At 44.9% G+C, this 25,997-nt stretch overlaps 1 protein-coding gene across 2 annotated transcripts in view; it reads left to right on the top strand.

Moving 5' to 3' along the window:
- The window catches only part of SCAMP1 (secretory carrier membrane protein 1), a 573,188-nt gene that overhangs the window by 28,414 nt on the left and 518,777 nt on the right, over positions 1 to 25,997 (top strand). The gene's annotated exons all lie outside the window — the stretch shown is intronic.

Here is a 25,997-nt window from a genome sequence, read left to right as displayed (position 1 = left end):
ATCTGCAGGTAGCGAAACCGTTCTGACTCTGCCAGTTCGTATTGGTCCTGAAGACGCTTGAATGGGATTATTTCCCCTTTACTCCACAAATCGCCCACTGTGGAGATGCCAATTGCATCCCATTGAGCGAATCCCTTACTGTTCCTGAGTCGCCCCAACCGTTTGGTGTCCCAAAACGGGAGTGAGTTGGTTTATAACCCCCCGCCAGCCCAATTTAGTATGTGCCTTATGGCAGAGAGTGATAGTGTGTTTTGTAGGACCAAGCAAAGAGGGGGGTCGCCTCTCATTATATAGCGCCGACATCATACCTTCTACCCCAAGTTTGTGTCTATCAGCTTTAAAGGCAGGGTCAGTTTGTGGGGCATGTATCCATTGGTTAATTATCTTCAATTGGGCTGCCCAATAGTATAACTGAATATTTGGGAGCGCAATTCCCCCGTCATACCATCCCTTTACCAGTTTGCCCTGTGCAATCCGTGCCGGTTTGTTCCCCCATAACAAACTGGAGACCTGCGCCTCCATTGCCTTGAAGTAACATGGGGGTACCAGGGATGGTGCATTTTCTAGTACATAAAGGAATCGAGGACGTGCCATCATTTTAAAAAGCGCCGCCTTTCCCAGGAGCGTCAACGGCAATGTGCCCCAATGTGTCACATCCCGTCTGAAGCGTTCCAGATGAGGTATGAGATTCAGCTTATAGAAGGCCTCCGGACTTACCGTTATATTGATTCCTAAATATTTAAATGTGTCATCTGCGACATGCAGTGGGCAGTCCTTGGGGAGCCTAGGGGGCGGTCCATGTAAAATTAATAAAACCGATTTAGACCAATTTATGGTGTACCCAGATGCATGACCGAAAAGCTTACAGATGTTAAGTAACGCCTCAATTGAACGACTGGGGGAGGCCATATACAGTAGCACGTCATCTGCGTATAATGAAATGCGATCCTCCCAATCCGCCGTCCATCTCAGTCCCCGAATCAGTGGTTCCCACCTAATCCATGCCGCCAGCGGCTCAAGTACTAGAGCAAACAAGAGTGGCGACAGTGGACAGCCCTGACGTGTGCCACGTGAGAGTGGGAAATCCCAAGAAATGTGCCCGTTAGCTGTCACATGTGCCACTGGGTTAGTATACAGCAAGCGTATCAATACACAAAATTTGGGAGCAAAGCTCATGTGGTCAAGCACCGCAAAGAGGAAGGGCCATTCCACCATATCAAACGCCATACGGGCGTCTAGGGAGAGGATAACTGCTGGTTCTTGTATATGTGGTATGCGAGCCAGCACCCCATGTAGGCGTCTCAGGTTTAATGCTGTACTTCTGCCAGGCATGAAGCCTGATTGGTCTGGATGTATCAGTGTCCCTAAGTGTGGCGCGAGTCACATTGCAAGAAGTTTCGCCAGAATTTTTGCCTCCCCATTAATTAATGATATTGGACGATACGAGGCACACTCCTCGGGGGGGGGGGGGGGGGGGGGGGAGGTTCCCGTTTTTGGAATCGCTACTATAGTGGTCAGTCTTTGGTCTAATGGAAATTCGCCGTTCTGCAAACTGTTGTGAAACATATTAAGCAGGTAAGGTGTAATTGTTCCCGCCGTTTTTTTATTTAATTCTACTGGTATACCATTAGGCCCCATGGCCTTCCCAGATTACAGGGAGCCGATCGCCGATTGCAGTTCTGCAACCGTGAGATCAGCTTCAAGTTGGAGGGCCGCCTCAGGCGTGAGCCTGGGCATGTCGATAGCTCTAATATACTGCGCCTCCTCCATGGACATAGTAGAGGACGATGTATAAATCGGAAGTGCCTCGCCAACATCTGTACTATTTCTTCTGGGTCCGTTACTACCTGCCCATTAGCTGTACGGAGCTGAGCTATGCATTTCTTACCCTCCTCACGCTTATCCAACCATGCCAGGAGTTTACCAGCCTTATCGCCAGTTTCATAATCTTGTGTTGTGTTGCTGTCATACGTGTTCTAACCGTGTCTTTGAGATACTCCCTGTATTCTTGTTGTCTGAGGGTCAGGCGTTGAGTCGTGGCTTGGGAGGGGTCGGGGGCGCATTGCCTTTCTGCCTCATGCAGTCCAAGTTCTATGTCATTGAGTTCTCGTTGTTTATCACGTTTGTGACCAGTGATAGTTGCTATTGCTTGCCCTCTAACTGACGACACATTGTCTTGAAAGTAAGTCTGGCTCCTAGTAGTAATAACCTTCTTGATTTTTGGGACTTGGAGATACCCCGGGTATATGGGGTAAATGCGCTGCCGTACTTTGTGACTACTTGTGTACGTTAATAACACTGGGGAGTGATCCGAAATGCCCCTTGGCCTAATTTCTACTGTCGCCACATTTCTTAGACACTCAGGGGAGGCAAAAAAATAATCTATCCTAGAGAGACTATTGTGGACTCCGGAATGAAAAGTGTATTGATGCTCGTCAGGGTGTCGATATCTTCATTTGTCAGTGAGTCCCAGCGCCTCTATTAACACCCCTACTGGGGAGACCCCACGTGTTCGTGGTCTAGCTGGATATCGGTCCATGGCCGTATCAATTGAGTCATTAAAGTCCCCCCAATCAATAGTTCGCCCTCTGGCAGATTGCCAGATGTATTTTTGTATCATTTTAATATTATCTTGATATCCATGTATACTGGTCTGAATATTAATTGGCAATAAAACTTCTTAACTTCAATAACTGATTCCTGGTCCTTATTGTGGGGCGAAACGGGCTTCTCAAAAGTTGTATTGTCTTATTATTGCTAACTGCCTTTGCGTCACAGTCAATATAAAAAGATCCACCAGATGACAGATTGTAAGTCACTCACCTGCACGCTCTCAGATTGTAGCTTTTTGTATGGTTTAGTTATTGAGACAGAGGGAGTTACTGTATCCATGTGAGAGCCCTGTCTTGCCCAAACCCAATCCAAACCCCTAAAGCCCATGCCTCGAGTCAGAGGATCGGCAGAGTTCCAGCAGTTCGGAAGAGAGTTATAACAGCGGAGGAGTATCAATAGGGTCGTGCATTGGAATTGCATATGTCTAGCTTGCAGTCTATTGCGGCGATTGCGTAGTGATTTGGTGATGCTTTAAGTTGTTGTGTGGATGTAGAAGCGCTTAATGCAATGAAGTTGAAGTGGTCATTGAGGTCAACATAGCCTAGGATCCTGGGATAGTAATAAGTTATCAGTGTAGAAAACACTGTGTTGTAATTGGCTGCTAAGGTTTTGTGATGGTTAATGGCAAAATTGAGATAGGGACATTTACTTTTGTGTGAGAGTAAGGTATGGTTGATAAGGAGGATCCTTTTGCGCAGGGGTGAAGCTACACTCTTCTGGGTGATTCCTCGCTGGTCAAGGTTTCACCCGAGTGTGAGTCAGAGTAGGCCGGAAAGTGTCGATCTGGACCATTACTTGTCTGACTGAATACTGTTGATTCTTTAGTGAAGCAGACAAAGTTATTGAATTTTGCTTGGCATTGTTGTTGTGCTTGTATGGCAACGTTCATGAAAATTGTAAAGGAAGGTGAGCCGCTGCGAGGAGTGAGGAGTATGTCACAGTGTGCCGCACTGGAATTGGATGGTTGGAGTTAATGCAGTGCTGTTATTGGTTGACTACGTCATAGAGAGCCACGCTGCTATTGGTTGTTGATGCTGAACAAGAACTGTGAGTAAAGAATTATTTCCTGGTTTGAAACAAAATTAGGAGAGATGTGAGAATACCTGTTCAAGAGAGGTAAGAGGCACCTTCCGAAGATATGGACATAAATGTGGGCCTTTACTCATGTATCTGGCTGAATCAATGACATAAGATCACAGAGAAAGGAGGTGCATTGATGTTTCCATGCTATGGCACATTTGATTTGAGAATCATTGAAAATTTGAAAAGGGTATCATACGAAAGGAAGCAGACTCCTAGGCTTGCACCGTTTGAAGCCCTTAATGCTTGCGAGTGTGCATCTCATGTTAGGCAAAAGGAAAAATTATCAGGGAAGAGTCCAAAAGACAGTGCATAGCTGTGCTAATCCTAGATGTGATGCAGAACAATGGTGGTAAAAAACTGATATAGTAGAGGGAACTAGATTGAACCCTGTATTGATGAGTGAAGAGCTTGAGAGAGAGAGAAAGAAAGGAAAGGGAAGAAGAAGGAGTAAAAGACAGGAAACTCAGAGAGTACAGGGGAATACAGAGATAGTGATTCTAGCAATGGTTTCTTAGATGTGTTGTTATCAACGCATCCACCTTCATACAATGTGGTATAACCTGAGGGAATTAATGGTGCAGTTGCCAGTGAAAACTGTGGAATAGCCACTGCACCAGTAAATATGGGAGTAAATATAAGTCAGAACCTGATGGTTGGAAGTTTAGGGAGTAGTACCCCTGTTAACACCACTGTTCAAAAGGCCCTAGATGCAATTGTTGTTGCAGTCACTATTGGTTCTGCTGTTCCTTTGTATAAACCTGAGTCTGCAGGTAACACAACACATACTTTGACAGTTCCTTTATCAGATAATTCTCTTGTGGTCCCATGATTAGGAAATAATTTTTATGTGAATACCCCTTATGTTGCCGCTACAGCATCAACCACAAATCTGACAGGACTTACTCCTGTAGGGGTGTCTGCTCCCAGATCGCAAAATATTGACATCTCTATTTGGAATTCACTTCAGAGTGTTAACCGCAGTAGTCCCAGAGAAAGGATGGTGTCTAATACCTCTGTAGCACAGAACAGTGGCACTGCTTTTAATCAGTGCAAAGTAAAGGAAACATAAAATGGTAATAACTTTGAGTTATTATCATATTATGTTTCGTTTGCGGTCGGGGCTGCTCTGCTCTCGGAGCAAATATAAGTACATAGTTTAAAAGCCCAAATATCTTGAACATTAAGCGTTGAAATACAGCGGCCGCGGAAGCTAGCCCGAAAGGCATCCTTGTGTACTGGAAACATCCTATGTGAGAAATAAAAGCTGTTAAGTGTTTACATGAATCAACTAAAGGAATCTGATGGTAAGCCTGAGATAAATCAATTGTAGAAAACACTTTCATCCCCTTACATTTTTTGATCATTTCATTCATTTTAGGCAGTGGAAACTGGTCGACTAAAATGTTGTCATTCAAATATCTTAAATCAATACATAATCTGAGTTTTCCATTGGATTTCCTGGCTGCGACCAATGGAGAAACCCACTGGGAGGCTTCAACTGGTTCAATTACACCTTTATCTACTAAGCTTCCAAGTTCCTTCTCAACTTCTTCTCTAATTGAAAAAGGTATATTGCGTATTTTATGAACCTTTGGACATGCATCAGGTTTGAGACGAATGAGATGTTCAAAACCTTCAATTTTCCCTAGCTTGCCAGAACACACTTCCGGAAACTTTTTGTATAATACTTTCTTTAGGGATTCCCCTTCATTTACTACAAGAACTTGTTCAATTCAATTGGGGTCTAAAATAATATCAAGTTTCCTTTGGTCTTTCCACCCTAGCACAGAAGGCCCCTTTTTTGATACATAGAGTTTACACAAGGCGCTTCTGTTCTTAAATCTGAAAACCAACTCTCTGTAACCCAAAAGGTCAATTGGCTCACCATTGTAACTTAGAGGTGCAATATCAGCTTGAGAAAATTCAGATCCCAACTTCATGACAAATTTTTCTGACCACACTGACTCATTTACTATGGTGAAAGGAGAGCCGGAATCAGCTGCAATGTAGATGCTTACACCACCTAAAGAGATATGACACATGGGTTTACTGGAATCATTATCTTGGAAAATGTTGAGTACCACATTACTAGAAGAATCTTCTTCACTATCTTCATTGTTGGAAGAAGCATAACTTTCTTCAATACACTTAACTTGTGCTCTTCTAAAGTTTCTAGCATGACAAACTTTGCTGAAGTGGCCTATCTTTTTACAAATAGAACATCTCTGCTTAATAGCAGGGCAACTTTTGTCATTGGCCAAATGGTTCTTACTATCACAGCGATAATATTTGAATATTTTGTCCTTCCTAGTCATCCCTGCTTTGTATTGTTACCAAAGATTTAGATAACTTGTCTTTACTGCGATTGGAAACAATTCTGGCTACCGTGTCCTGCTGAGAATCATCAGTATTTTCTTTTTTAAGCGCTTTTGCGCACCTACCTAACAGTTCTGCCTTTCTAGCAATTGCTAATACATCTTTAAGTGCATTGTCACCGTTTACCCACAATCTATCTTGAATGGAGGAATCATATGCATGCATTACCACCTGGTCTCTAATTAATTCTTCTTCAATAGCCCCAAATCTACAATCAATGGCTAATTTTTGAAGAGCTGTTACAAAATCATCAAAAGAATCATCCTTAAGTTGTTTCCTCTTAAATTTAAAACGAGTGACACCAATACAAACTTTAGGTGAGAAATAATTATCAAGTTGTCTAATAGCTTGGTTAAAAACGTTATCATCTCCAGAAACCGTTTCTTTATTTAACTTATTATAGACTATTAAGCCCTCTGGGCCTAGACTGTGCATCAATAAACCCTTTTTCCTGTCCGCAGATAATTTATTAGCATGGTCAATGGTGAATAAGTAATTAATAAAGTATTCTTTCCACTGTAACCATGGGACAGGAGGATCACCTGGGACACATAGAAACTCTTTTGGTGGATTAACTGTAATATTGGTGACTGGAGTAGCCATGACAATAATGCTGTGATTTTAACCTGAGAACCTGTAAGAAAATGTAAAGTTATAATGAGAACATTCAGAAATACAATTGTAGTGTAAATTTTAGGAAAAATGCAAATTATTGACTCTAGAATGAGTAACAACAAACTGATATTGGGATGAGAGTCTTGTTAAAAATTGTTCAATGGTAGGATTCTCTGCGAACTTCCTGAATTGGATGATTCAAGTATTTCCAGATTATGTCATTAAGTTTTGTAGTGAAATCTTCTAAAATGGAATATTGGTTAACTTAAAATCTTCTGGTTGTGGTTGGCAGGAAACTTGATGTTGAATGGTCATGAAATTGCCCCTTTAAACGTAAATAAAAGAGAAATGCTGTTGCAACTGTTTCTTATGCACAGAGGATTGAAGCTGTCTCAACCAATGAGTCACTAAAGAAGAATGAACCAAAAAGGGAATAACTTCCTACTCGTCAAAAATTGAAGAGAAATTGTGCACTGTATTTTTCTTTTTTTTTTAACAGAGTCATACGCACTTAAACTGAATTGCGCATTGCACAGCTTTGTAAGTCATTAAAGGCATTGAATACGAAGGTGCCAAAATCAGTTCCTTTCGTAAGCTCGTAAACTTGCTTTAATAGCTGATTCCCCCAAACGTGTAATGTACAATCCCTCTTACTGCTACCTCCGTGGAGAAAGATGAATCATAAATCACCGCCGTTGAGTTGCGTGATGACAGTAACTCCGTCGTGGAGGAGGAACGTTGGAGGAATGCTCAATGACCGGATTATTCAATAATCCGGAAACGCTTTACCTTCACTTCCGAGGTAGACACAGTGTAATCTTGTTTTAAAGCCGGATGCACAAGAACAGGGTGTGAAGGCGGAGCGTAGGGGAAATGGCCAATTGAATCATAAAAGACTCCGGAATGACTTATTGAAGAGGTGGGCCAATTAAAACAGAACCAATCCAGTTGAAGCTCACAGATGACACCGCTACGTGAAGACAGGATGCAAATACTCCATCGCCGATAATCCAAAACGATGAGGAAAACAAATAAATCTGCGTGGATCCATTCCGGTTGAGCCCCAAGTCGCCAAAATGTAAGTGTAGTGAATACACTTAGACGTGGAATTAAATGATAATGAATTTATTGAAATGCTCAACCGGACATCTTAAACGCATCCTGTCCGGTGCAAACAGCCAAATCAATAACAGTCCTAACGTACACATATTTGAAAGCTAACACCAGTTCTTAACCGTAGTAGACTTGTGACAGAGTACACGAGCCTGCACATTTTAAAGATGAACATGTAGACTCGTGGGAGAGTGCACGAGCATGCGCATTTTAAAGATAAACATGTTCTCGCTCTGCTTTGTCCTCGTGATGACAAAACCAAGAGGCAAGCGAACAAAGCACAATGAGACATGAAACACTACACAGACTTATATTGAGAGAGATGCCATGGTACGGTGGTTTAACTCACCTTGGTGACTGAAGAATTGTTTCACAGATGTGTTGTGTGTCAATAGATGAATATAGGGAAAATAACTCCGGTAGCATTGAGTCATATAGGAAACTCAGGAGGGCCACTCAACAGGAGGCAGATGGACTTTATTGGAATGCTTATGTGCAACGGGCTGAGATATGTCCTCGTGATTGTGTGCATCTCATTGGATGTAGGCCTACCAGAAAAGAAGAAATTACAGTTTCACAGTAGCTAAGTTGTTGTTGAGGGAGTTGATATCTAGGTTTGGTTTCTGGACTTCGCTGGAGTCAGATCGAGGGACCCACTAAAAAAATGAGGTCCTGAAAATGTTGTGTTCAGTGTAACAGTGAAGCAGGTGAATGGAGCGTTGAAAGCCAGATTGGCAAAAGTATGTGCCTCAACATCTCTGAAGTGGCCAGGCACTTTGCCTCTTGTGCTGATGAGTCTTCATAGTGTCCTCAACAGAAAAATAGGATTATGCCCACACGAGATAATCATATGAGACTGCCTGCAGTGCCTGCAAATGTGCATGTCAACATTATAGATGACATGGTTCTTGACTATTGCAAGGGACTAGCTTATGTGGTCCATTCTGTGTCCCACCAGGTAGAAGCTGTTGCTGCCTCTCCATATCTGGGGCAGTGCCATTGTGGAAATCTGAAATAATTTATGTTAGCATAAGCTGAAGCCATCTTGGTTGTGGCATCCATTTTGTTGGCTTTGTAATTCTCCCATCCTCTGCTGCTAGTCTTTTTCTCTGCCTGTGCTGTCTATTTTAGTTGATTTCCTGACTCAGCCAAAAGCAATATGCATGCTAAGAGTTTGTAGCTGCCAGAACACCTGGTCTCAGACTCAACTGTCAATCATTCTCTGCTGATGTAAACAGTTCTGTTCCCCCTCCCACTTTGCTTACTAAGTGATCTCCCATCTGCCCATGTTTGTCAGTAGTTATTCCTGTGTATGCTTGTACCTTCTATTTGTATCCACATGATTACCAGTGCAGAAAAAGCTGTATATAAGGCCTGTGTTCTGTGACCTCAATGTACTACCTCACGCAGCACTTGAGAGTGCTGTGTGGACGTAGTCCCACTCATGAGTGATTAATAAACTTGTTATTTGAATTCCAGCTTCAGTGCCAATCTCTATTTTGTTGGTCGAAGGACCCGTGGACAGAAAAGGGTGACTCCTGCACTGGTGTGCTCATTAAACAGCACATTTCCACACCATGACCTCAGTCGTGGTACAGGGTCTTGGTGAAGAAACACGTTCGTAAATCGTGTCAGAAGCCTAGATGGCGTGGACTGTACCAGGTCATCCTAGTGACTAATACTGCTAAGTGTGGGGGTCTTCCCAAATGGATCATGCAGGCCACACTCATAGAGTGGAGTGTCCTCTTGATGATATGACAGTACCTCTTGCTGAAGTGCAACCCACAACTGAGAAAGAGCAAGAAGAGGGTGCACAGAGTACTAGGAATCAACAAGATCCTGTAAGAGCACATCCTTTGCATGAGGGGGGGGGGGGTCTTGATGAACTGACAGTTGGGAAGTCTTGGCATGAAATTCTACCTGAGCCAGACTCAGACCCTGATGAAGGGCCGAGTGTCATGCCGTGTAGAGACTGAGGACTGTTAGCTGAAAAAGCAAGAAAGAGAGAGATTAAGACTGCCTACAGAAGTAGAACTTAGTACTGTTCTGGAGGATACTGTGAATTCTGGCCTGAATGACAACAAAAGTGAACAACCTATACTCAGAAGATCGTAAAGATCTAGAGTGGGGGCGTGGCCAAGATGGCAGAGTGAGTGGACGCACAATACGGTCCCTCTGCTCCGACCTCGGCAAAGCCACGTGAATCCTATGTACCCAGGCCCTCTGGAGGGGGCATTTGTGCTTCCAGAACCTTAGGGACTCCAGAGGCGTCACAGGGGTGTCCGATCTGCAGGTACAGCCCCGGAGTGCAGAGCGTGCCATGAGCACTGGTGCCCAACCCTGGAGTCCCAGAAAGTGTGAGGCCTCGGCGAGGGCTGTTTACGAGCTGTGGAGCGCACGAAATCCGGAGGAGTGGATGAGAGCAGCTTGGGCCCCTCCCCAACCCAATCGAAAGACAGGGGCACGCCGCAGAGGGAAGTCAGGCGGGGCTGGACGGCTACACCCCTGCAAAACTAGGAAGCCCTCCTGAAACACTCAGCCCCCGACACAGGCCGTGGCAGCGGTGCCCACCAGGCCGCCGAGCGTTGAACCCCAGCAACAGCAAGCGGGGGAGTCGTCCTCCCCTTCCCCTGGTGAGCAGAGGGAGACACCATGCGGGGCATATTAGCCTACACCAGGCAACCAGCATCCATCAGGAGAGCAAGCAGCAAGGACCGCACCTGGAGAGCAAGGTATGAGACACGCTACAGTCACATCAGAGACTGCAGGGCACGACAGGTGGCTGGGGCACTCCTGCTCAGAGCCTGGTGGGGCCCAGCTCCACAGTGAGAGGAACTAGCAGTTGGAGGAAATAAGGCGATTGGTGGATGGGCCTGCAGCGGCGGGGTAAGCCCTCGCGGTTGCACCAGCATTAGCTAATGGGTGTAATTAGGGGCCCTCCTAAAACACTCTGGCCCTAAATCGGCCCTCAACAACAGTGCTCACCGGGCAGCAGAGCGGCAATCCCTGGCAATAGTGAAGGCGGGAGTCACCCCCACCGACCCCAGTGAGAGAGTGCTGGACAGGGGGAGACATCACGCAGAGCACTACAGGCCCCACCAGGCAACCAGCATCCAGCAGAGGAGCAGGCAACAAGGTTCTCGCTTAGAGAGGAAAGTGAGAGCTACGATACAGCAGGGGTCAGCCGCAGCAAAGCTCACGGGGCACGACGGGGTGTATGGGTGCTACTGTCCGGTCCCTGGTGGGGCCAGCTCTAAGGCCGGAGGAATCAGCACTTAGACGGGTGCCACTAAGGGCTATGCAAGCCACATCAGCTGGGCCAGCACTCGGTAAGTGATAAGCGCCGAACAACTGCGAGGGGTGGTAGGCTGGTGGATGCATGAAAACATCCAGGGAGCTACCCTCAGAACATAGAAACTGACGTCCACCCCCCGCTCTTTCCTCGACGGCGAAGGGCGCTCTGTCTCCCCTACTCTGGACTCGTTGAAGGGGCAACCACCTACATAGCTGTGATCGTGGAGCCTCATACAGCACGGAATTACCTGCTTATTTGATCCTCCACACTGCTCAAAGTCCAGTCGCGAGCAGAAGGACTTACGCACATATGACAGAGCAAGTGGTGCCTTCTGCCCCTCCCCCTGCAGGGACAGACATGGCAGCGCTTTGGGCCAAAAAGACCACTCCCTGGAAGATATGCTTATCAAACAACCTGCCCCGCCCCCCAGTTGATCCCTCTGGACCCTCCTGCAGCCGGAATACACTGGTCACAAGGTCATACATGGAGACTTTGTTCTCGTCTCTGAGGGAGGACTTAAAGTCGATTAAGAGAGACTCGGTGCTGCAGAGGCAGGAAACGTGGAGGAATATGTTGCAGAGCTTTACACACAGATCTTGGGGGATACACAGGCCTCCGACATTAGATTGGACAGAGTTCATCGGGTGGGCCCAAGCTGCACACTTGCCCCCTCCAAACATTCTAGCTTGTGTTCATAGCTTTCCCCTGAAGGAGCACATCCTTCGAATGGCGAGAGACACCAATTTGGTGCAATTTCTTGGCCACCCACTTCAACTTTTCCACAACTCTCAGTGATCACGTTGCAGAAGCGGAGGGAGTTCCGCCTGGTGACTGCCTATCTCAGAGAACACAATGCTTCATACTAATGAGGTCACCCTTTCTGTATAATTTTAACTGGGAAGGAAAGGCTCATCAACTGTGCTCCCTTAAAGCAGCTTGGGATCTTCTCCAGATAGATCTTCCTGAGGGGCCTCCTGAGAACAAGGCGACATCAGAGTCAGGGCCTAGTAGACGATCTTGATGGAGAAGAAGACCACAAGGCAGAAGCTTTGCTAGGCCGGACTCAGCTACAGTGGCCTAAGAGAGAAAAGCAGTGTTGAAGAGCTTGGCAGGAGATCTGACATGACCACACAGAAGGGGAGGCCAAGGTTAAACCATAACCAGTGCAAAGGTACACGACAGACTCCATCCGAAGTCGAGAGGGGAAGCGACCCCCTCATGGACGCTAATAGCCGACATGGACCCCACCTTTTGTCTTGCTCGGGTAGTGGTCGAGACCCAATCGAGGGCCCCACCCCTTCCAGAAACTCTGTTTGTGTTTTATGTTCAAGTGTTAATGTATGATAAGTACTAAACTGCAATAACATAGAGGGTTACAGAATCAGACGAAGTAGTAGCTAACCTGCATATGCTCGCGCATCTTAAGCATTCAACACATACAGTAGTACTCTTTTCCAACCAGACAAATTGTAGATAGGCATCTAGCACGACAGTACACCCGCGCCATCACATCTGGTGACCACCTGAAGGTGATTTCCCTAAACGTGAAGGGACTAAATAACCCAGTCAAGAGGAGGGCCGTCCTATCACATTTAGAACATACTGAGGCTGACATTTATCTCCTTCCGGAGACTCATCTCCTTGCAAGGGATTTCCACTGGCTCAAATCTAAGGCTTTCCCACACCAATTATTCTCTTCCATAGGGCGTAAGGCAGCTGGGGTGGCAATCATATTTGCCTGACCATTTCAGAGTTTGATCGGACCTAAACTTGTGGATCTTAAAGGTCGCCTGCTGGTATACCAAATACAGTGGGCGCACAAGCACTCATCCTGGAATCCCTGTACGCACTCAATGAGGGGTAGGAACACTTCACCCGAGCAGCCCTAGAAGAGACCCTCACATGTCAAGATCATATAGTCCTAATAGGAGGCGACTTTACCGTGGTCTTCAACAATAACCTAGATCACTCAGGTTCCAGGAAGGGTAGGGTGGGGGCCCTAACACATGAGGGACTGGATTGGCTGAGGGAGGTGGGGTTGATTGGCATATGGAGGGCCTCACATCCTCAAACTCAAGACTACACCTTGTTTTCATATGCTCACAAGTTCTTTGCCTGTCTGAACTACTTTCTAGGGACTCAAGACATACAGCAACTTACCCGGTCGGTGGAGATCGAACCCAGATCTCTTTCTGACCACTCAGCACTAATACTGGAGCTGCATGGCCCTATACTGAGGGAAACGCAGCGACAATGGAGACTTTGGGAGACCCTGTTGCAAAGACCGAAGGTGGTTATGCAGATACCAAAAGCGATGCGCGAATATATCCAACTTAATGATACTCTTGACATCTCCACATCTACTCTATGGGACGCCTTAAAGGCGTTCGTTAGGGGGGGAGATCATAGCAATCTTTGCAGCTGAAAATCACAAACGAAAGGCAGAAAAGGGCAGAAGTCCAGGAGCAGGTCTGAGAATTAGAACACATACACCATCCTACAGGAGCCCCCAGGATATGGGGTCCGTTAGAGGCCACACGCAAACAATTGGTGAGTCTAGACCTGGATAAGGCCAAATACTCTCTACTTCATCTACAACACTTCTTTTACGCAAATGGGAATAAATACAGAAGGCTTCTGGTGACCAAACTTCGAGCCCAGAGACAGACCACTACAGTGGAATCTCCTCCTAGCTGGAGACAGAGAAACGATAAAAGGCAATGCCCAGATAGCGGCACACTTCAGGGATTTCTATGCATCCTTGTACTCGGAGCAGTCCTCCTCCACCGTGAAGCCCTTTCCCATTATCTACGCACAGTGGCGACTTCCTGCCTGACTGCAGCTTTGTTCTGCATTCCATCCATCAATTGTGTGTCTTTTGTTTTCTCGCCCTAAGTGCGCCAGGTATGCCCAGACGTGGGTCCTGGGCTCACTGTGCCACTGGAATCAAGCTATCCTGGCTGAAGAGGGGTGAAACCCCGAAACCGGTCCTAGGATGCTAGTTTCCGGTCCAGGGAGGACCTGCGGCTGGACTGTTCCCATGAGGCACAGGGTCAAGACTGATTTGCATATGGCCAGGTCTAAACTGGGGTGGCATGGTGAGCAAAAGAATGATGGATTTAACCCAGATCTCTTGACTGGGGGTGAATATTTTGATTTGTTCTGCATTCCGTCCATCAATTGTGTGTCTTTTGCTTTCTCGCCCTAAGTGCGCCAGGTATGCCCAGATGTGGGTCCTGGGCTCACTGTGCCACTGGAATCAAGCTATCCTGGCTGAAGAGGGGTGAAACCCCGAAACCGGTCCTAGTATGCTTGTTTCCGGTCCAGGAAGGACCTGGCTTGGCAATTCGGGCTGGACTGTTCCCATGAGGCACAGGGTCAAGACTGATTTGCATATGGCCAGGTCTAAACTGGGGTGGCATGGTGAGCAAAAGAATGATGGATTTAACCCAGATCTCTTGACTGGGGGTGAATGTTTTGATTTGTTCTGCATTCCGTCCATCAATTGTGTGTCTTTTGACTGCAGCTCAAGCAGCCTCCCTAGAGAACCCTATTCGAATAGAAGAGGAGATTTCTGATATCTCTAGACAGAAAACTCTGGACTTCCCAGGTTGGGACTGCTTCTACTCGGGGTTCTATAAAACCTTCTGCTCAGACTTAGCCCCAAAAGTCACAAGGCTCTTTTTTTTTTTAGCATCTTTTTTTTTTTAACCTTGTTTTTATTGGCATTTGTTAGTACAGTTGTTACATATCAGTAGTGGATCGCAGTGTCATTAAGTACATATTTCCAGTCAGGTGATATCCATCTTGACATTTATAAGTACCTTTACTGCAGTTATATGCAATGTAACAGGTATTTGCCGTATTAAGGAACAAACCAGGGAGGGGGAGAGCAAACTAGGGGCAGTCATGGACTGTCAGAGAGGGGGCAGCCAGACCATATCACACGTGGTCCGTTAGGTAACTGGTGAAACAACGCAGTGGGAACCCCTGGCCGGGGTACGGCTATGCAGGCGGACATACGGCATAGGTGTAGGCCCCGGAGCAGCGGGGATAGGAACTTAGTCACTCCAGGGTGGGTGTGAGGTATTAGGGGGGAGCATCATCCGAGTGAGTTTGTGTCACGCGTGGCTGCGTGGCAGTAGGAAGTCACAAGGCTCTTTAATGATATTAGGCAATCGGCTAACTTCCCACCCTCGATGCAAGAAGCGGCAATAGTCGTCATCCCCAAACCTGGAAAGGACAGACACTTTTGCACCATTTACTGCTCTATCTCACTCTTAAATACGGATGTAAAGCTGTTTATGGGAATTCTGCCTGCCTGTCTGAATCCCTTTATGCAGGGACTGATAGGCCCGGACAAGGCTGGGTTCGTACCACAGAGGCAGTGTGCGGATAACATTAAACTGCTGCTACACATTATCGACAAAGCACATCGCAGCGAAGGGTCTAGCATGCTACTTTCGGTTGATGCTGAGAAAGCATTTGACTTGGTTCACTGTCTCTTTCTGGAAGTGACACTGGCACATTTCGGTTTGGGAGAACACTTCAGATCCTGATGAGTGGCTATAGGTCTCCGGTAACCGGGGTGCGGGTGAACGGACATAGCTCTGAAAGTTTCTCCATACGTCGGGGCACTGGACAGGGCTGTCCTCTTTCTCTTCTACTCTTCGTTCTCTACATAGAACTTTTTGAGCAGCGAGTGGGAGACCATCCTGGCATCAAAGAAATCCCTTTTGGAGGGAGGGAGCACCGGGTTAGCCTGTATGCAGATGACATAATGGTCATTCTTGATGACCCCCAAGAGAGTTTGCCCCACTTCATAAGAGAGATGAAGGAATTTGGGGTGGCTTCCGGGTTCTGCATGAACATTCATAAGTCCCAGGCCCTCAACATATCTGTACCCCTGGCAACAGTTGAGAACCTAAAATGATCCTACACGGTTGGTTTGGTGACAGAGTCTATTCCCTACTTGGGAGTCCAGCTGTGTTCAACCCTAGAGCGCACAAATGCTCTCAGCTACTGAGAACTGGAGAAGCATGAGTGCACCTAGTTGGAACAATGGGGGCACTACCTACTCTCTCTGCTGGGCCGTATCGCGGCCTTAAAGATGACTACCCTACCTAGAATACTTTTTCTCTTCCAAGCCCTACCTTTAACTCCTCCAATAGGTATAATATTGACTATGTAGGCTGCCCTCCACCGCTTTGTTTGGGCTGATAAGAGACCTTGGATGGGTAAGGAGCATAGCTGGCTCCAGACGGCGGAGAGCGGACTCTTGAATACCCTGCCTTCTCCCATACTTCCAGGTGGCCCAAATTCAATATTTAGTCGATTGGTCTAGAACAAAGTCAGAGAAACACGGACTCTTTATGGACAGAGCTATAGCCGGGACCTCACTAGAGAAAGTCCCATTCCTACAGCCTCAGCATCAAGCACCTAGTCGCTACATCTCTCCAGTCTCAAACTCCCTCCCTGTAAGTTTGGGACGGTTGCACGTGCAGGGGGCACCCTGACACCAGTCGTTGCTAACCCTGCTTTCAAACCAGGGACAGCGCTATCCTTCGGAGCGTGGAGTGGGGCCGCCTGTAGGGCGGCTGGACACTTCTTCAATCTGGAAGGCCCTGTGCCCTTCGATGTCCTTAAGAAGAATTACTCGATTCCCGAGGACGAACATTTTAAAAATCTCCAGATTAGGCACCGGCTACGGCACCCATCAATGAGACGCGGACTAGAGCGCACATTGACCCCCTATGAAAAATGGCTCTTAGGCACACGCTCAAACAAACACCTTTTCTCTGAGTTGTATGTGTTTTTTGTGACCTATACAGATTGTATAAAGAAAAACAAGGAGAGGAGTAGAGAGGTACCACTCAGCGAGTGGTGGAGGTGGATACTTCCTCCCAGTCAGTTATACATAAACAAAGGGATCCACCCACGAGTACAAGAGATCACTCGATTACTCAATATGTATCCCACGGTCGTGGAGAATACACATTAGTTGTTTAAATACCCCTCACACACCAAAAGGGCCCTTGGTGTCATGCTTCATCATAGGGGTCTTCCTGCCCCTCTACGGGACAGGGCGTGCTACGACCTACGTCTACGCGGGAGCACTGTTGTTGGTGAGACAGCTATGTGTGATGCGGGGGTGTGAGAGGAAGGGTCAGGAGTGAATAAGGAGTGAATTAAAAAATACCTGGCTCTCAGGTCTAGGAAAATTTATTCTGCCGGTCGAGCTGGTATTATTAAAAGGTGGGGTAAGGAGGGTGTAAGCCTCAATGAGCTATATCTCCTAGTGGTGTCGACATGTTTCGAAGCTTCCCCATGCTTCTTCGTCAGGACCTTAAGGATCCCTTCCTGCCACTAACTGTGTTGTGTTAATAACAAAGATTGTGAGAAAAATGATATGTAAAAGGAAGTAAATAGCCTCCACGATATCAATGCCTTAATAGGTCTTACATAGTCCTATTAACTTGCTAACAGGAGATAAGTAACCTCATGAGCTCGTGAACCGAGTGGTGGACGTGCCAAGTAGGCTACGACTCCAGGGATCAGTGTCCCGCCAAATCAACCACCCCGGTCGGCTCCGTCGATGGAGCCGACCGGGGTGGTTGATTTGGCGGGACACTGATCCCTGGAGTCGTAGCCTACTTGGCACGCCCACCACTCGGTTCACGAGCTCATGAGGTTACTTATCTCCTGTTAGCAAGTTAATAGGACTATGTAAGACCTATTAAGGCATTGATATCGTGGAGGCTATTTACTTCCTTTTACATATCATTTTTCTCACAATCTTTGTTATTAACACAACACAGTTAGTGGCAGGAAGGGATCCTTAAGGTCCTGACGAAGAAGCATGGGGAAGCTTCGAAACATGTCGACACCACTAGGAGATATAGCTCATTGAGGCTTACACCCTCCTTACCCCACCTTTTAATAATACCAGCTCGACCGGCAGAATAAATTTTCCTAGACCTGAGAGCCAGGTATTTTTTAATTCACTCCTTATTCACTCCTGACCCTTCCTCTCACACCCCCGCATCACACATAGCTGTCTCACCAACAACAGTGCTCCCGCGTAGATGTAGGTCGTAGCACGCCCTGTCCCGTAGAGGGGCAGGAAGACCCCTATGATGAAGCATGACACCAAGAGCCCTTTTGGTGTGTGAGGGGTATTTAAACAACTAATGTGTATTCTCCACGACCGTGGGATACATATTGAGTAATCGAGTGATCTCTTGTACTCGTGGGTGGATCCCTTTGTTTATCTATACAGATTGTAGACAAAAACCCAGCCTAACGCCGCCGGGAAGTAGAACTGGGACGCCAGCTTTCTCAGAAGGAATGGAAAGACATATACCACAGAGTGCGGCACACTGCCTATAATGCAACATGTATAGAGACAGCTCGAAAATCACCTCATATTGATACCTAACCCCAGTACGACTACATCGAGGTAACGCAGCTCGTAGTGACGAATGTTGGCGGGTATGTGGGCCTCACTAACCCATTAACTTTCCCCCTTGCATCCCGCAGAGGGTGCCAAATGGGAATTATGTTAGGCGCTGCTCACCAGACTATTATCTCGCTCTGGGGGTCAGCCACCACACCGACACACCTCAGATGGTTATATTGTATGTGGGGTATCCTGGGGATGGAGAGACACACCCCTATGCACATGGCGCCCCTTCCTAGCATTGTTCTCCCAAGAATTTCAAGAGTTGACATGTCCCCGCTACCTACGATTATTAATACTTACAGACCCATCTCAGGACGAAAGAACAGAGGGCACCCAATGAATGACCCACACGAAGAACCCGAAACATTGATCATTGCAAAGTTATTGGTACTGGTGAAGGAGGGGGTTTAGGTGGGCTTATTGTTCTTTTTTTCAGTTATTGAAAATACGTCACGCTTGTGCTGATGCTTACAGAGTTTCTTCCAACACTGAATATGTGCAAATGCAACCTGTACTGTATCTGTGATAATAAAACAGATTTAAACCATAAAAGAGCTAGAGTGCCATGTCGGAGGTACTCATCCCCTGAATGGACATACTTTGCAGCAAATAACGATGAGAGGGGAGCATGTGATTTGGTGGATAACAGTGAGATTCCAGGTGAACCTCTGGTAATCTGCATTCATTCTTGAACTGTGTTATGAAATTGCTCTGCCATTGAATAGACTGATCCAAGTTGTCATTGACTTGATCTCTGAAAAGAACTTTGGTTTTGTTAGATACTTTTGAGAGGATTACCTAGGTCCGAGGCTGCTGAAGGAGTGTAAGGGTGAAATTTAGGAGAGAACACGGAGTAGGGCTAAGGAAGACCCATGAAGAATTTGTAAATAACGTCATAACATGATTTATGGGCTTTGTTTTTTCATCTGCATAAGTCGAAGTGCACAGGAAAAATTCCCTTGCTGCAAACTTTATTTAACAGTCTAATTCTCAAGAAGTTATGAAAGCTAATAACACAAATTGACCAAGTTATATATTAGTACGGGTAATGTTTGCCATTGTTGTAATATTAATTGTTCTCCTTGTAGAATTATCTTCACCTACATTTTCCAGAGTGGCCAAACTAAAGCCAGGTGTTACCCCTAAGGCCCCAAGTCCTATAGATAATAGTTTGCATGCACTATATTATAAGGCTTTGCATGTAGATTAATTTAGAGGCGATTATTCTTTAAATGCCTATTTTAAATTGCTTTATGAATACGTTGACACTATGGATGCAAAGGACTGGTATGTCTGTATGCATTTACCTGCGTCAGCAGCAGATGGAATTACCTATTACTATATTCCTCTTACTATGAACGTGTAGCCTTCTGTTAATTCTATTGTATGGAAAGAGACATTTCCAATATTATTACTCAAATTCCTTTGCTCAAGTATTTGGGTAGACATTTTCATGCTAAGATAATGGATACAGTTTCCTTAGACCAAAAATTACACTGGACACGGCTTATGCTTAGAGAAACAATTTGACCTTTTCTTTAACTGAGGTTGAGAAGAAATCTTTGGATTTAACAGAAGACAGGAATAGACCAACAGATGCAAGGGAGATAACCGCATGTGATCAGAGATATAAAGGATAGTGAGATAAGTAAGAAGCGCAACATCGAGACTCAGGAGTTATTCCTGCATTACTACTAGATTCACAACACAAAGGGAAATTATGTGTGAGTACATAAAAATAGTCCCTTAACACATAGTTCATGGGTAAAAGTGATTGTGACCACATTTTTGAGTATGTAGGAGTTTGGCTTCTGTTATTAGGAGGACAAGATCCCGTTATTCCTGGAGTTTATTTTGTTTGTGGGGAGCATGCCTACCTCAAATTGTCCAAGAGGTGTTTTGGTAGATGTTATTTAGGTGTAGTTTTCCTAAAGATTTATCAGGTAGAGCATTTGAATGATCCTGTATGGGAAACTGAAACTAGAACTAAACAAGGTAGTAGTGGTGCTGAAATTATGAAAGACATTTTTGGTGCAATGATTCCATTTGTAGGTGTAATCTTGAATGATCTCAAGATTAGGAAGTTGTCCACCATAGAGGATAAATTAGCCACAAAGACAGCAAGCTTCTTATTGGCTGTAGATACTAAAATGGTAGCTATGAGATCCTTGATTTTGCAGCATCGTCTTGTGTTAGACATCCTTCTAGTGAAAGAGGATGGAGTTTGCAGTGATGTTAAAGATCCAGCAATGCTGTATATACCTGATCAGAGTGAGGTCTTAAACAAATATATTAAGAACATTACTGATCTAAAAGGAGAGTTGAAGGAATTAAAAAGCTACAGATGCGTAAGAAGCAATTGGAAATGGATATTTTCTGAAATAGGCAGATGGTTTGCAAACCTATCATCAGCATCTGTGCAATATGTCTGTTTATTATCTTCAAAGGAGACAAGAGTAAAAACCAAGTAAGGAAGGACAAAATGGGAAGAGTTTGAAAAAACTAGAAGGGATACGGAAATGTAGGAAAATTAGTGTAGATTTTATGATGACACAAAGCACCTGGAAAACACTACACGAAAGTTGTTGAAAACGGCAAGGCTTTGACTTGACTTCACCTGATAAGATTCATATGTGTGTGATTGTAATGGCTAACATCGCCATCAAACGGGGGATTGGAGTAGCGCAATTCAGACTCCATCCTTAACACATTATCAATGTGCAACTATGCATTTATATTTGACATTATATTCACTTTGTGCATTAATATTATTAACATGTGTGAACATTTAAATGCATTAATTAAATGTATTTACTGTAAAAAGTAGAGTTTTATAAACATGTGCACTAATGTTCAGTTTAAACATGAAGACATGTATTCTTTATTCACGTTTTTCATTTATACTTTAAGTCACATAAAGTCCTATTTGAAAGTATGCTTTTACTCACGTATTGTATTTGTTCTTGGGTTACATTTGCACAAGTATAACCATGTATTTGAAGTGCACATTTAAATGTTTAGTTAAATTTAGCCTGACTAAAGGCCGTAACTGAAATGCATTTTGCTGTGCCAGCGTGTTCTTTTCCTTTGTAGGTGTGTTCTCAAGGTTTTATTAGCTGGAGAAAGGAGTATTGTTGTCTGTACTAGTTTCTTGATAGTAAGGCCTGAGAAGAGAAATATTGGCCCATGTGAAGACCTTATGAGCAGGGTCTTCGGTTCATAAATGAAATTTCGTCCTGAAGATGGCCTAAGAGATGAAAACGAATAGACCGAAACGTCGACAAATTCACCTAATTGCATACATGATTAAATTGTGTAATAACACAGATGGTACTACAAATAACATTGTCCATAGTATCTATGATCTGGAATAGGTGTTGACAAAGGTGTTAATGAGAGATTGATTTGTACAGAATAGAAGTTGTACTCAATTCACTTTTGTATATCTGTGATTTATACTACATGTAACCTTAATTAATTGTTCTATAAAAATCAATTTCTGTAAAAAAGTATTCACCTGTCTTGATGTTTTTTGCTTTTGAGATTTATTCAAGTTGATAAAATAAGTTTAATTCAAGAATTGTTTATTGGAAGTGACTATATAGGATTTCCCAAATATATAAGAACAACATCAAAAAGTAGAGATAAAACAATTCCCTTGTTGGCACATTTAACCCTTACTGTAACATACCCAAGCCTCCAAGGGTTTATTGGGTTGTCCATTTTTCTGTAATTATGAGCAGATGAAGCATCCTATTAATTGCGTATCAGGAACGAGTTATGCCCAAGGTTGCAGTAACTGTTCAAGTTCTGTGGGATGGGAAAGTCTGGTAGTGTTGCAAATGCACAACATGAGAGGGGAAATACTTGGTTCCTGGTGGTGTGGGAAGAGATATGATTGTTGTTGAAGTTTTACTGGTTTAAGTTAGTGTCCACACAGCAAGATGGCGGCCAAGCTGTTGGCTGTGTGAGCGGTCTGCTCCCCTCCCGGATTCTCCTTGATGTGGAGTGCGTGAAAGTCTATCCAATTCTAGGATGCTTTGGTGGTTATCGCAATGTTGCTTTAACTTACCGTTTATCTATCGTCTGTGCCCTCGTCGGATTGGGAAGTGTGTCTTTTTCTTTCCGAAGCCGAAGGTACGATCTTCCGACATAATGCCGCCCAAGAACCAGCAACGAGCGCCGCGCGCTAAGTCTGCTCTTCCTCCGGCGTGCTCCCGCTCAGTAACTGGAGATACTACGGCCTCAAAGACATCGCTAAACTTACAGGTGGGGGCAGCGGCAGATGCCATGACTGGTGAGGAGCATTCCCTTTCGGAGGGCGCTAAGCTTAAGGTTCCGGCGCTTTTTCATAAAAACAGAAGTAATAAAGCACTCGGCAAGCATACTGGAACACTAGTCCTACCCACCACGGCCTCACAGCTGTTAGCCCCACCCGCTATGGAGGAAAATGTATCACTAGTGGAGTCACAGAGTACGGTCCCTGATGCTGGATCGCAGGAGAAGGGCATTATGGGAGTGGTAGTTCCCTTACAAACATCGAGTTTGCCGACGGGAGCTGAACAGACTGAAGTGGTCCCCAAAGATAAACCTATGTCCCCTGGAGGTAAGAATTCATCGAACAATACCGAAATAGTGGGGCTTCTTTTGGGGGGTCACACATCAGGACCTGGTCTCAATATAGAATGCTGTACTACAGAGGCTCAGGACAAAGCCTCTGTTGGAGATGATTTTTTCTCACTCTCTGACCGCTCCTCCACGGAAAGTCTAGTTGAAGATTGGCTCGGTGAGGGCTGCTCTGGTGGGGAAGATGACGCCGATTTGACGGCCAAGCTATGTCAAATATCTATGGCAGAAACGCAAGAGCGGTCCTCTGTTACTAGAAATCTACATGGGTCTGAAGATTCCGCAAGCGGTACTTATCAAAATTCCCCAAAACCTTCTGTTAATACTCAACCCTATCATTCAACTACACTCTTGGGCACTTTTAATCAAGAGCATCAGGAAATCACGCTCAATACTATCTACGATGTTATAGTGGCACAAAGAGCGGAGGCGCAAGCAGAGAATCTTCGCACACAGACGGCGCTCAAAAAAGTACAAAATTCTCTACAAAGGGTAGCCAAATCATGTGCCGATTTCGCAACAAGAATAGGGGAAGCCGAGACACGGATATCAACTCTGGAGGACGAAGTAGCGTTTCAGAAAAAGGAAATTACTTCACTGAGTGCCCATAAAGATGACTATTTATGGAAATTAACTGATATGGAAAACAGGCTAAGACGAAACAACCTTAGAATTCTTGGGGTTCCGGAGGGTAAGGAAGGGACAGACCCTCGGAAATTCATAGTGGATCTTTTGACTGAAGCCTTCCCTGATCTTAATAGCTGGGATTGGAAATCAGAAGTTCAGAGGGCTCACCGATTTCCGTTTTTTCTGAAGAAAACAGCTGCTCAAGAAAACTCTTTTCCCCGAGCAATCCTAATTTCGTTAAATCACTTCCTTGCTCGAGAGGCCCTTTTTGATTTGGCCCGCCCCAATAAGAAAGCCCATGCTATGGGCTGTGAATTTTTTGTGAGACCTGATTTTTGTCAATCAACAGTAGATCTCAGGTGGAGACTCCGACAGCTGATTCCGAAATTTCAGGAGAAAGGAGCGCAAGTCTTTTTACAAAACCCTGCGAAACTTAAAATCATCATAAAAGGACGGTCATCAGTATTTACTGAAGAGGCTACTGCTAAAGAATTTTTGCATAAGCTGTAGAGGTCTAGTGGTCTCTATCTTGTCTCAGTTTGTTTTCAGCGGCTTTGGGATTCATAACGCAGGGGACCCAACCATGGCTGTCTAAGTGTTTTGTTAATTTTCTACTAAGGATAGAAGGGGTAGAGGAAAGAGGAGGATAGAAAGGTCTAAGAAAAGAAAAGGAAACTTAGCAATTAATGACATAGAATGCCCTCTTTCTCTTAGCCTCCTAGTCGGGTTGGGATGGGTTAGGCTAGGCATGGCTAGGCACGGACTGGCTATACCCCAGATCTGGAATAGAGTTCCGGGCGGGGGATAGGGGTGGCAGATTAACTCACTATCCTAGGGACAGTGTCCCTTTGCTTCATGGGAAGGGTAAGGTTGGGGTTGGGAGGGGTTGGGGTGGGGGTTGGTGGGTTTTTGGTGGGGGGTGGAGGGGGGTGGAAAGAAAAATCAGCATTGATGTTTTTGTTTTTAGCTGTCATTAACTGCTTGATACTAGAGGCTAGGTTAAAAAATTGTAGCACAAGGGGTGTAGCATGGTTTATGTTTTCTATTGTCAAACTTTAAAAAAAACTACTATTTAATGAGGACAATACAGTTATGTACGTTAAACATATGCGGCCTGAACGATTTCAAAAAGAGACTGGTTTTTGCACAAATGGCTAGGGCCTTCGCATGGGACATTGTCTGTCTTCAAGAAACACATATTGCTTGGGCTAATAGGTTATGGCTCAAAAAGATGGGGTTAGAATTGATTACATGCTCGAAGCAGTCTACCAATACGAGAGGTGTAGCAATTCTTTGTAAACCAGGAGTTGTCCTGTGTAAAAAACATAAAGAAGATAAATATGGTCGGTGGGTCATTATTGAGGCAGGATTTGGTACAGGGGAGGTCATAACTATATGTACTATTTATGGTCCCAATGTAGATGATCCTGAACTGTATGACTCTCTTAACTTGGAATTAGCTTTATGGCCCCATCCTATCATATTATGCGGCGATTTTAATATACACCTAACTGAAACATTTAATATAAATTCAGGGACAGATTATATGGGTCGGAAACCAAAAGTTTTCAGATCCTTACGCAATTTAGCAAAGAAGCAAGGTGTATATGATGTTTGGAACCAACTCAATAAATTTCAACAGGGCAGCACCTTTTATTCTGCTCCCCATAAAAAATTAGTCCGTCTTGACTATATCTGTGTTTCGTCTTCCTTTCTGGCAGATGCTACCATTACGTTATTGCCAAGAATTATATCAGACCACAACCCCCTTGTGTTAAAGTTCCAGATTTCTACAGGGCCACGCACAAAATATAAATGGACTTTTGATAGGAAGCTATTAGTAGATGAAGAATATCGGAACTGCATTAAACTTTGGCTCCCAAATTTTTTCGCTACTAATAATGGCTCTGCTCCAGATATAACGGTCTGGGATACTTTTAAGGCCGGTGTAAGGGGGGAAACCCTTAGATATGTACTAAGGAAACGCAATGTTATAAGACAAAAAAATGAACAAGATATGCTAAAGCTAAGTGCATTGGAACGAGAAATGGCCCAAAAGATCAAAGATCGGATGGATGTCTCTTTTATTCAAATTAACATTGCTAAACAGAGATCTCTAATTTACAATCATCATGCGGACGAAACGGCAGCTAAATACCAGACATTCCGAAGGGAATGTTTTGAATA

This window comes from Triturus cristatus, chromosome 2_1 (genome assembly GCF_964204655.1).
Source record: "Triturus cristatus chromosome 2_1, aTriCri1.1, whole genome shotgun sequence".
In the NCBI taxonomy this organism is placed as follows: Eukaryota; Metazoa; Chordata; class Amphibia; order Caudata; family Salamandridae; genus Triturus; species Triturus cristatus.
This window is presented reverse-complemented; position numbering and strand designations above follow the sequence as displayed.